This window comes from Populus euphratica, unplaced genomic scaffold (assembly GCF_000495115.2).
Source record: "Populus euphratica unplaced genomic scaffold, PopEup_1.0 scaffold657.1, whole genome shotgun sequence".
NCBI classification, from domain to species: domain Eukaryota; kingdom Viridiplantae; phylum Streptophyta; class Magnoliopsida; order Malpighiales; family Salicaceae; genus Populus; species Populus euphratica.
In genome coordinates, this window is record NW_011500527.1 from 104,437 (window position 1) to 118,639 (window position 14,203).

The window sequence follows — 14,203 nt, forward strand, 5'->3', positions numbered from 1 at the left end:
AGTAAATATTTTTCAACTCTCTATGAAATACCGACAGATACATTGCGTCTGTAAATCTATTGGTGGGTATTTTTAATTTTTTTAAGAAAAGTTATTTAGAATAAATAATATAAATTAATATAAATTAATAGTAAAGAAACCAATTATGCAAATAAATTTTATTAAACATCAAAAATAAAAAAATAAAGTTAAATAATATTCATTACAAATTGAATGTGTTTCCAAAAAAATATTAAATTAGCACAATGATGGATTTGAAGGAGGAGAAGGCTGGTTGTTCCCGTGACTATACGACCAAAAAGGGAGCATATGACACGACCAAACGATTGATGTCTTCTCCCAAGTGCAGGAGTGTCGAAGTAATAAATAACTCGATAAAACCGGGGTTGAACCACAGGGAGGTTAATTGTATAAATTATAGATAACAATAATACAACAACAATAACAACAACAATAGTAATAATAATTATAACAATAACAATAACAATAATAATAATAGTAACAGTATTAGTTGTAATAGTAATAATACTAGTAACAATTGTGTGAAATGAAGGAATTAGAGGACTCACCTAATAATCGAACCTTTGCTTCAATTAATCAGCGAATCTCTTCAGGAACTCCATGGTTTATTAACAACCTCAATCTTGCACACTTAGCTCAATAAATTTTTGTAATTGCATTTTGAGGCAAAGTAAAAAAATACTTTTTTAATTTTTTAAAAGTGGTATCCATTTTTTAAAATGAGAAGTAGAAAAGAGATGCAAAGAGTAGAGAAGAAACAAGGAATTGAAAAAAAAATATAGATATCAGTTATCATGGGAAATTCAAAGAACCGACTTAAGAGTCACGGAGTACCATTATCCGCCATTTAACCGGGGTGAGAGAGACTAGCAAACCAAGAATAAAAAAAAAACACAAAAACAATGTGAGAAAAAATAATAATCAATCTTTATCTATAGTCAAACTAGTGGGTTCATTTTCACTAGGAAAATTATCAAAGTAAGCTTTCAAAAGATGTCCATTTATCTTAAAAATATTGTCATTCTTTGGATTCTCAATATCCAAGGCCCCATAAGGATACATATGTTTCTCAATAAATGGACTGCCCCATCTTAATCTGAACTATCTAGGGAATAAATGGAGTTGAGAATTATAAAACAAAACTTTTTGCTTAGTATCAACTTTTTGACAATTTTCACAAGTTTTACAGAATGCATGCGTGTCCTTGAACATGGTGGGCCAATAAAATCCATTTTAAAATATTTTTATAGCTGTTTTTTTTGACGAGAAATAACTCCCACTTGCTTCAGAAAGACAAAGTTGAATGACATTATTTACCTCATTGTCAGGAATGCATCTTTGAAATATTTGATCAGGATAATATTTGAATAAGTTAGGGTTATCCCAATAAAATTTCTTCACTTTGTTCAAAAACTTTTCTTTATCTTGGGTACTCCAATCAGCTGGCAAATTCCTGAAGCAAGAAAATTAATATTTTTATCATACCAAGGCATTGGACTAAGAGAAAGTAAGGATTCATTAGGAAAGTAATCATCGATTGGTGTGATGTCAGATGTTGAATTTGTTGTCACTCTTGATAAAAGATTCGCATCAACATTTTCAATGCTTTTTTCATCTGTGATTTCTTTCTAAGAATAAATCATTTGCACATCTTCATAGTCATCAAACTCTGTTTTACTCACGGTAGATTCAAATTGATCATAAACTAATTCATCAATAAGATCTACTTCCTGTGAATCAGTATCATCTCCAGGTTGTTTGGAAATGTTGAAAATATTCATCTCCAATGTCATGTTTCCAAAAGATACCTTCATCTATCCATTCCTATAATTAATCAATGCATTAGAAGTTGCAAGAAATGAACGTCATAAAATAATAGGAAATGAATTACATGCTTTAACAGGTTGTGTGTCAAAGAGAACAAAATCCACATGATAAATGAATTTATCAACTTGTACTAACACATTTTCAATTATTTCTCTAGGCATTTTTACAGATCTATCGGTAAGTAAAAGAGTTACAGAAGTTGGTTTTAACTCGCCTAGATTGAGACTTTGAAAAACTGAATATGGAAGTAAATTCACACTGGCTCCAAGATCAAGTAAGGCTCTTTTAATTTTATATTTTTCAATAAAGAAAGAAATTATAGGACAACCAGGGTCTTTGTATTTCAAAGCATTATTGTTATGAAGAATGACACTTACTTGCGGCTAAAAAGAAACCTTTCAAATTATAGGACAACCAGGGTCTTTTTCACATTTAGTTTTCTCTTCATAGTGCACAGATCTTTCAAAAATTTAGCATAAGAAGAAACCTTTTTAATAGCATCCAGCAAAGGTTTATTGATCCTTACCTGTTTGAAAGTTTTAAAGATTTTAGAGTTGTGATTGGATTTTATTTATTTGATCATGGTATGAGGAAATGGAAGTGCTGACGGGGAATTAGTCGTTTCTTTGCACTTTTCAAATTCAACCCCTTCCTTACCCTCAGAGATTGACTCTTCATCATTCTCACAAGGTTCAAGAGTGGGTTTTTCAATAACCTTACTACTGCGAAGAGTAGTAACTAATTTGATTTGATCCATGTGTTGGCTTTTGGAACTACTTGTATTTACATCATATTGCTACTTGGGATTTTATTGTGGTTGAGATGGAAACTTACCTTTCTCTTGGAAACTGAGTGCAAATGTTAATTTTACAAGAGTATCTTTAAAATCTATTATGTTCTGAGCAAGTTAAGTATTGATTGTCTATTGCTTGTCAATGAATCCATGCAATGTTTCCTCCAGATTTCTTCTAGGAGGTGGAGCATAAGGAGGTGCATATCCATGAGAATTTTAAAAATTATGGTGTGCTTGAAATGATGGTTATAAAGTTTATACATTGTTATTATCACTTTTCTAACTGAAATTTGAGTGAGTATGGGTTGTGGTTGGCCCTTTGTAAACTGTTTAAAGGATGGACTTATTCATGGAGACATTGCTTAAAAGAAGGTAAGTTTAGACAATTATTAGTTGAGTGTTCATTTGTTTCACATATTTGACACACAATGTTTTCAACAGATTTTAATTGACCATTTTTTTTCAATTCTAGTGCCTCGATTTTTTTAGCTAAAGATGCAAACTTGGCTCAGAGGTCATGATCTTCCCTAAGGTTGTATATACCTCCACTAGATGTATGAGGTTGAGTTTTACTCGGTGCCTCATAAGTACCCGCGGTGTTCTAATTTTAAGCATTTTTAACTAACAAGTCTAAGTACTTCATTGCTTAACCAGGATCTTTATCTTCAAAAGTTCCATTGTACATCAATTCAACAATTTACCTATCTCTAGGTGTTAACCCTTCATAAAAATATGAAACCAATCTCTATGTTTCAAATCCATGATGAGGGAAAGTATTAAGCAAGTTTTGATACCTATCCCGACATTGGTAAAATGTTTCTCCTGGTTTTTGGGTGAAAGTGGTGATTTGTCTTTTGAAAGAGTTTGTTCTATGTGATGAGAAAAATTTCTTTAAAAAATGCTGTTGCATTTCATCTCAAGCACGAATGGATCCTGGTCTTAAATTTTGTAGCCATATTTTAGCTTTATCTTTTAATGAAAATGAAAAAAGCTTTAATTTGATGGTGTTCATGCTACAAGTTGAGTCATTATAGGTGTTACAGACCTCCTTAAATTTCCTTAAATGCAAGTATGGATTTTTTAAATCTAAACCATGAAAAGAAAGTAAAAGTTGAATAATTTCTAGCTTAAAATTAAAATGATGTGCATTAAGAGGAAAGACTATGCATGATGATGCACTTGTTTTTATGGGATTCATGTGGTCTCTAAGTGTTCTAACATGATTATTCTCATTATTCTCATTATGAAGTGATTGATTATCTTCTTCGGCCATATTTTTTGAAAATGATGAGGATACCCTACAAAGTCTACCACTTAATGTATGTGACCATACTCTCATGCATATGTAGGAATAGAATAAAAGGAAGAAAAAAACAAAAGAAGAAGAAACAAGAGAAAAAAAAAAGTTATATATAAGAAAAGTGAAAAGTGAAAATAAAATAAAAACTATAATTTGTACAAGAACTTACCTCCCCGAAAACAACATCAAAAACTTGACACGATCAAAAGATTGACGTCTTCTCCCAAGTGCAGGAGTGTCAAAGTAATAAATAACCTAGCAAGACCGGGGTCAAACCATAGGGAGGTTATTTATATAAATTATAAATAACAATAATACAACAATAATAACAACTACAATAGTAACAATAATTATAATAATAATAATACTACTAGTAGTAATAGTTATGATAGTAATAATACTAGTAATAGTAGTAGTAATAATAATAATAACAACAATAATAATAATAATAATAGAAGAAGAAGAAGAAGAAGAAGAAGAAGAAGAAGTTGATGAGAATTTTGAGATGAAAGATTACCGTAAGGATTAAACAATGATAACAATAAATGTCAAGGTTAGAGGATCCACTAATAGTATGTCAAACAAGTATAGTATAAACTGTTATTACTCAATTAGAAACCACATATAAAGAAGGTTTCAATCAAATTATAAATTGTTAACATGATCACATTAGTCATCTTATTCGATTAATGCTAATACTTGTAAATCTCGTAAGGCATTCATGATTATAACTTATGTTAACAACAAATCAAGTTCCTTTCATAGCTCAGGTGTTGGTTATACTATACAAACAAGCAAAGTATTAAAGAGTGAACAAGATAACAAATACAAAACATGTTAGTATCAAACATTAAAGTCCATATTAAATTTACACTATACTTATCCTTACACTATTAGTGTAACCTTTTCACTTTGACATAATAAACTTAGATAAACATAATGAAAGAAAAAAATAAACAAACAAAATAAAAATATAAATAAGATAAAAGTTAACTAGGTAAAGGAAAGGAATTAGAAGGTATAAATTTGATATTAATGAAAGAAAAACTTAAGCATTACAAAAATACAAGGAGAGAAAGTAAGAGCATGATCTTGATCTGGAAATCAAGATGTCTAAATGTATGGCAAATGCCTCATTTTATAGGCCAAAATTAAGAACCATTGATTTGATGACTAATTGATGAGTGGGTGACCAACTCTTGACTTGGTGACAATCCTTATCTTCTCTTATCTGCCCAAAACGTCATTGATAACGTTAGAACTAGAACCACTTAAAAACATGAAAGTTGTAGGAAATTATCTCAGCTTTCTAGGAATAAAATGGAGGTCATTTGGACTTATAGAACTCTAGATAAGGGCTAAACACTGAACCATGCGTGGGTTGTAAGACAGATTTAGACTTCTTTATTGTTGCTACACTTTGGACTTGAAAATGACATTTTTAAATCTTGGGATCCATATAAAAGTTGTAGGCCTATATCTTACCTTTCCATCCATATAAAGTAGATCTAAATTCAAGATCTACATCTCCAGATATGATCTAATTACCGAACAGTATTTTGATTTGGATTGCACCAACATCTATTTTCTAAGTTTGGCCATCTCCATGTCCTTTTAATTTCAGTTCTTAAACTCATAAATCAATCCTTTCATTTATGTAATAGGCCTGTATTTAAAATAAATATTTATCATAAATTAAAGGTATCTTATATTACTAGATATTTTATTATAAAACATGCTTTAGTTAAGGAGTTATTGATACTTCAAATGTAAAATGATGATATAAAACCTTGATAAAAATGCATTTTTAAGTATTAATCAGCACACATGTATCACTACTCTATGATTTTATATTCATGACTATTTGACGAAGCTGTTCATAATTCACCGAGAGTTGTTCGTATTTCTTGGTGAGATGAGCCGTGTGAGTTGTGTTTTGTTCGTAATTTGATGATATTTGCTTTTATTTTTTGGTGAGAAAAGCAGCATATTGATGTAAGGCCATGAATTCCTTAAATTGGGTGCTCGATACTAATTAGGAGCTCCCAACGATTGAGATACTATAGGCTGCTTGCAAGTTCTCGATTTTAGTGTTGGAGAGCTCGTACACCCGATTTTTATCAGATCCACCGAATGATCCTACCTTCATTCACAAATTAGGATTGAAATCTGGATAGGTTGAAGGATCGTCCCTATATCTATAAGTCTCTTGAAAATGAAAAAAGAAATCATCATATTCAATTCACTAAAAATAATAACTTATGAAATAAAATGGTTGAACGAACATACCACAAAATGTTGAGTGCAGTTGTTAATGAACTGTTGTACTTCCTTTTGGTGGTCTTGACTTCGCACATGCTTCTCAACAAAGAGCTCTATTGGACTCAGCTCACATCCAAGAGACGTAGCCTATAAGGAAAAAAAATTAATTAAGTAACAACAAATTATTTAATGATATATTTCATTTAAATTAATCTTACTATTTGTTTCGTATGTGCAGCAAACAAAATGGAGCCACCGGTATGTGTTGTCACTGGACCATGAATTGGCCTATTCCGGTTGTCAGCACCGGACTGTGAGCATCATGTGAACTGCTCCAACGTCATGTGTTTAATATATTGTGGCTATATATCTATCAGGATGTATAACTGTTTGAAATCCCTCCAAATCGCCACGTCGTTTCACTCTTAGAGACTGTTATCTCTCATGTTTTTCTGTCTTTTTTGTGCTTCATAGAAAAAATCACACAACCTACTTCCATAGTAAGAAATTAGATTTTAAACCATATATTTTTTTTAAATATTGTATTGTTTTCGATTTTACCTAGTTGCCGCATGATTTTCCCACATTCTCCTGATAATAGTGTCATACGTACTTTCCCAAGTGAATTTGTCCTATGTATAAATAATTAATTTTAAATAAAAATAAAAATTTATTTATAATTGTATTAATAATTCATTAAAAATAAGCTAAAAATTAGAAATTAACATCAACCTCAAATTTGTCAAACCATGTATCGATTTGACGTATCCATTCAAGATGTCTGGATACCAGATTCCATTGAAATAATGGATTTTTCTTCGACGATTTAAACATTTATGATATTTTTTGGACGACCTCAATATTTGTGAACCTTAAAATAAATTAAATTAATCAAATATTGGTTAGTTGTTTATAAATTATGTTATAATTAAAAAAAAACTAAAACCAAAATAAACTTACATTAAAAGGTCATTCCTCCACTATGCCTTATACTTGCGGGTGAATTGATTCTGCTGTGAAGGCACCTCGCCTCTATGCTATGAAACTGTGCTAGAAGAGATAACATCGGTAGATGATACAGATGCCTCTTTTTGATGGTAACTTAAGGATATGCCATCCTTGTTGCTAGAAGAACTAGTTGCGACCCTATATGAGCAACGAGCTGTAAATTTTGTTCTACACAATCTACATAATTTTATACGAATAATTATATAATTAAATTCAACTATTAAAAAAATTCAGCAGCATCTCCCCTATACTAAAGACCACCCAAAGATTTTAAATATGTAAATATTGACAATAGCCACAACCAATTGACCACATTCAAAAATCTTGTATATAGGCTAACATCTATACAAATAACAATTAAAATTAATGGAAATAATTACTAATTACTAATTACATTGAGAGAAAATAATTAAATTTATTCCTATATATTCAATTACTAATTACAAGGTAAATTCAACAATAACAATTAAAATTCAGCAAAGTATTTAATTATTATGGCAATACAAATAATAAAATATATTGAATAAATTAAAAAAAAAACTATAGACTTGAGGAATGAAAATTGTTTACCTTAATAATATGTTTATTTCAAAAATTTATCTATATTATAAAAATACACCAAAATAAAAAACATAACAAAAATAACAATAGCTAAAACAAAGAAAAAAATCATGAAGTAAAATGAAGTAGAGGAAATATATACCTTTTAATTTGTTGAAGATTCAAGTAGAGATTACAAACTAAACAAACAAATTATTTAAAGGAAATGAGAGGGGGGAAAAAAACAAAAATCAAAGATTGATAATGGAGTAGATGAAAAACTGAATTGAAGAGGCGGTTGCTGGGATTTAAGTGTAGTTTTACTGATGAATTCACCAACAGTCATTTAAATAATATTAATTTTAATTATTTCATTGGTGATGTTTCGATAATCCGTTGGTAATTTTTGAATTTTGCACCAGGATTTTTAATTACCTTTTATATTTTTTGCTGTCTGTTGGTAATTTTGTTAGCAACTGCACGCGGTCAGATATGCATTTAATACCGACCCTATGAAATTCGCATCGTCTGTCAGTGATTTTATTGGTGATTATGAACTGTCAATAAATCCCAATGGACTGTATCCATTTACAAAGTTGTCAGTGATTGTGGCATTTCCACCATTCTTTGTGAAATGCCAACGGTGATTGTGGCCTTTGTAGTAAATATTTTTCAACTCTCTATGAAATGCTGATGGACTTTATTTTGTCGGTATGGACATCGATGATAGTGAACTGTTCAAGAAAGATTATGTTTGTATTGTCTATTTACCATCCTGCAAACACTTAAATTACAAAATGTCTATCGCATAAAACGATAACAACAGTTAACACTTATAAAATAAATATTTCATGTTATAAAATATCATCCATAATATATATTACATGAAAAAAATGCTTTACACATTGCTTCGTTCTAATAGTTAGTTAAAATTTTCTTCTTCTTTGTTGTCAATTGAATAATCATCATCTTCATCGCAATCTTCAATATAGATATCATTATCTTCATTGAAATTTTGCTTGTTCGCTAGAGCTCAAAACAACATTCAACTCCTCTGCGTCAACATCAACAAGACTACCATAAAATCATGAAAATTTAATTTTTTTTTCAAGTCAATCGAATACGCAGCTCGATATGGTTCAACTAACTTACTAACTTGAAAGACTTTATCTCTCACACTTGTGTCTTCGTTCTCATCCTGAACAACCTTGACATGATCCTTAAGTTTTGTTTTTGAAACAGATAACCAATCAACTCTTGATCGATCTTTTCTAAAGGAAGGGTTATATGTGTAATAAACTTGTTAACATTGCTCTGCAAAAACAAGACATCATTTAAATTACGAAGTCTAGCTTTTGAGTTGATTTCAACCATAATGAGAATCAACTTTGATTTCTCTATTAGTCATATTATACCAATTACATTTGAATAAAAACATTATATTCTACTCGCTATGATATTGCAGTTCGATGACCTCTTCTAATCTACCATAGTAGTTAACTTCTAACTCACTACTAGTCGATCCCTTAACACAAATACCACTGATGTATATCTTTTTTTCATGCCTGTATTCTTTAGTATAAAACACATATCCATTAAAAAAATACCCATTATAGCACTTAACTTTTCTTCAGAGTCCAAGATTAATGAAGACAATGACTTAGTAGCACTCCTTTCCATTTGATAAACCTTGTATGTAATGTACAACAATGAAATAGTAAACAAGAATTTTGTAATGACATACAATAACTTTGCAAGAGATAATGAGTTTATGATAGTACTTACATATGTTTTAAACCATGTGGCAAATTGTTCATCTTGTAATTGAAAAATTTAAGATTCGGTCAGCTGTGAGTTATTGGATAATAAATATTGTCAATGTTGCCTGTAAGGTTGTTCCAAATTATATGAGTTTTTAATATTATAATACATAAATAGTACATTATTAACAAAGTTTAATTAGTAGTGCTTATATATATTTACTAAATAAAAGGTCTTAGATCATCACAGTTAAATAGAACATAATTGTGTGCTTTTTTGAACTGTATTTCTGACAAATATCTTCCCCTTACGATATTTTTAGGTGTGGATCGTCCAGGAATGGAGAATATTGATAAGTTCCTACTAGAAGACACTTCACCGCCATCATCATGCCATGGAACCCGATTGGTTCTCGTTCTCAAATGAGGTTTGAAATAGTATGAGATAAATGTTGAGATCTCCTCAACAATGTAGGCCTCAAATATTGAAGCCTCAATATGCACCTTGTTCTTAACTTTTTTCTTGAGATTAAACAAGTACCTGCATTGAATTAATCAAACATTTTCAATAAAAAAATAAAAAAATACTTTTTATATGAATTACATTACAACTATAATATCTAACCATTTAAATGAGTACATCCATCTATATTAGATCGGTCCTCCAACTTTTATCTCCAATGGTAGGTGTATGGGGAGATGCTTCATTGAGTCAAAAAATGATAAAGGGAATATTATCTCAAGTTTGCTAAGTGTCTCAATGATATTTGTTTCAAGCTTCTTAATGTCATCAATAATTAAAATGTTGGAGTATATATCTCTAAAGAAATGACCAATCTCCGTGAGGCCATCCAATATCTCTTTTGGAAAAAAATCATGATAAGCTAATGGAATGAGTGTTTGCATAAACATATAGCAGTCATGACTCTTCATTCCATACAATTTACATTCCTCCGTATTAACCAACCTTGATATGTTCATTAGAGAAACGCAAACTCTTAAGCCATTTGTAGAATAATAATTATGTATTTTTCTTTAACACGAAGCTTACTTTTGATTTTGAAACCCGTGACCTGATTAATACCTAAAAGTGCATTTTTATCAAGGTTTTATATCAATAACTCCTCAACTAAAGCATGTTTTATAATAACAAGTCTAATACTATAAGATACCTTTAATTTATGGTAAATGTTCATCTTAAATGTAAGCCTATCACATAAATCAAAGGATTGATTAATGAGTTCAATTACTAAAATTGAGAAGACAAGAGAGGGTGAAGCTTAGAAAAGAGATGCTGGTTCAATCCAAACTGGAACACTGTTCAGTCATTGGGTCATATCCAGTGCTATAGATCTTGGATTTCAATTTGGTTTATATAGCTAGAAAACTAAGACATAGGCCTAAAACATTTATTGGAATGCAAGACTCAATTCAGCTGTTTGTAAGTCCAAATCTTAACAACAACGAAGAGGTCAGAATCTATCCTGCAACCTAAACATTGTTTAGTATTCAGCCTATATCTTGAGTTCTAAAAGTCCAAATGACCATAATTTGTTTTTGTTGAAAAAATGAGAAAATTTCCTAGAACTTTTATGAATTAAGTTTGTTCAAATTCTAATATTAGCAATGATGTTTTATTTATACAAGAAGATAAGGATTGTCATCCAGTCAAGATATGGCCACCCACTCAACAATTAGTCAACAAATCAAAAGTTTCTAATTTTGGCCTATAAAAGAAGGCATTTGTCATGATTTAGTCATCTCGGTTTTCAGATCAAGATCATGTTCTTACTCTTTTTCTTTATATTTTTGTAATACTTAAGTTTTGCTTTCATTAATCTTTTGTTTATGCTTTTTATTTCCTTTCCTTAGTTAACTTATATCTTATTTATGTTCTTATCTTGTTTATTTATGTTTTTTTCTTTCATTATGTTTAGTAAGTTTATTATATCAACTGAAAAAGTTTCACTAATGGTGTTAAAATAGATATAATATAAACTTAATGTCTTAAACAGATTTTAATTTACCATTCCTTTTCAATTCCAGTACCTTGACTTTTTTAGTTAAAGATGCAAACTTGACTTGGAGGTCATGATCTTTCCTAAGGTTCTACATACCTCCACTAGATATATGAGGTTGAGTTTTACTTGGTGCCTCATAAATGCCAGTAGTGTTTTAATTTTGAGCATTTTCAGCTAGCAAGTCTAGGTATTTCATCGCTGCATCAAGGTTTTTATCTTCAAAAGTTCCACTGCACATTAGTTCAACCATTTGCCTATCTCTAGGTATTAACCCTTCATAAAAATATGAAACGAATCTCTATTTTTCAAAACCATGATGAGGGTAAATATTAAGTAAGTCTCGATATCTATCCCAACATTGGTAAAATGTTTTTTCTAGTTTTTGAGTGAAAGTTGTGATTTGTCTTTTAAAAGAGTTTTTTTCTGAGAGATAGAAAAAACTTTTTTAAAAATTATTGTTGCATTTCTTCCCAAACATGAATGGATCCTGGTCTTAAATTTTATAGCCATGTTTTAGGTTTATCTTTTAACGAAAAAGAAAAAAAGGTTTAATCTGATTATGTTCATGCTATAATTTGAGTCATTATAGGTGTTCCAAACCTCCTCAAATTCCCTTAAATACAAATATGGATTTTCTAAATCTAAGCCATGAAAATAAGGTAAAAGTTGAATAATACCTAACTTAAAATTAAAATGAAATGCTCAGGAGGAAAAAGTATGCATGATGATACACTTGTTCTTGTAGAATTCATGTGGTCTTTGTGTTTTAACATGATTATTTTCATTATGAAGTGACTGATTATCTTCTTTGGTCATATTTTCTAAAAATGATGAGGATACCCTACAAAATCCGCCACTTAATATACGTGACCACACTCTGATGCACATGTAGAAAGAGAATAAAAGAAAGAAAAGAAAAGGAAAAGAAAAGAAACAAAACAAAACAAACAAAGTTAGATACAAGAAAAGTGAAAAGAGAAAATAAAATAAAAATTATAATTTATACAAGAATTTACCTCCTCATTAACGACGCCAAAATTTAACACGATTAAAAGATTGATATTTTTTTTCAGGTGCAGGAATGTTGAAGTAATAAATAACTTGGTAAGACCGAGGTCGAACCATAGGGAAGTTAACTACATAAATTATAAACAATAACAACAACAACAACAACAATAATAATAAGTTAAAAGGACTTTGAGATTGTAAGATTAATGGGAGGATTAAACAATGATAAAAATAAATATCAAGGTTAGAGAATCCATTAATGGTATTTCAAACAAGTATAGTATAAACTCTTGTATTACTCAATTGGAAACCACATACAAAAGAGGTACCAATCGGATTATAAATTATTAACATGATTATATTAGTTATATTATTCAAATAAAGCTAATACCTATAAATGTTGTCAGGTATTCATGATTATAAGTTATGTTAACAACAAATCAAGTTCCTTTCATAGCTCAGGTGTTGGTTATACAATACGGTTGGGCTATGAAAGTACCACGTATTTGTTGTACTAAGCGTTATATAACATAAATCTAGATTAACCATTTAACAAGCAAAGTATTAAAAGTGAACAAGATAACAAATACAAAACATGTTAGTATTAAATATTAAAGTCCATGTTAAGTTTACACTATACTTTTTCTTACACCATTGGTGTAACCTTTTCACCTTGACATAATACACTTAATTAAATATAATGAAAGAGAGAAACATAAATCAACAAGATAAGAATATATAAGTTAACTAGGTAAAGGAAAGAAAATGAAAAATATAAACAAGATATTAATGAAATCAAAACTTAAACATTACAAAAATATAAAGAAAAAGAGTAAGAACATCACCCACTCAACAATTAGTCATCAAATCAGTAGTTTCAAATTTTGACATGTAAAAAGAGGCATTTGCGATGCATTTAGGCATCTTGGTTTTCAGATCAAGATCATGTTCTTACTCTTTAAGATGCCTAAATGCATCGCAAATGCCTCTTTTTACATGTCAAAATTTGAAACTACTGATTTGATGACTAATTGTTGAGTGGGTGACCAACTTTTGACTTGGTGACAATCCTTATCTTCTTGTCTGAACAAAATATTATTGCTAATGTCAGAATTCAAATAGACTTGAAGTATGAAAGTTCTAGAAAATTGTCTCAGCTTTCCAATAAAAATAAAAATAAAAATTAAGGTCATTTGGACTTCTAAAACTCAAGATATAGGTTGAACACTAAACAGTGTCTGGGCCGTAAGACAGATTCAGAGTTCTATGTTGTTGTTAAGATTTGGAATTCTAAACAGGAGAATAAAGTCTTATCTTTTCATGAATGTTTTAGGCATATATCTTAGTTTTCTAGCCATATAAACCAAATTAAAATCCAAGATCTACAGCTCCAGATATGACCTAATGAATGAACAGTGTTCTAGTTTTGACCGAACCACCATCACTTTTCTAAACTTCACCTTTTTTTTTGTCTTCTTCATTTCAGTAGTTGAACTCATCAATCAGTCATTTGATTTATTTGATAGGCTTGTATTTAAGATAAACATTTACCATAAATTAAAGGTATCGTATAATATCATACTTGTTATTATAAAACATGCTTTAGTTAAGGAGTTATTGATACTTCAAGTGCAAAATGATGATATAAAACCATGATAAAAAT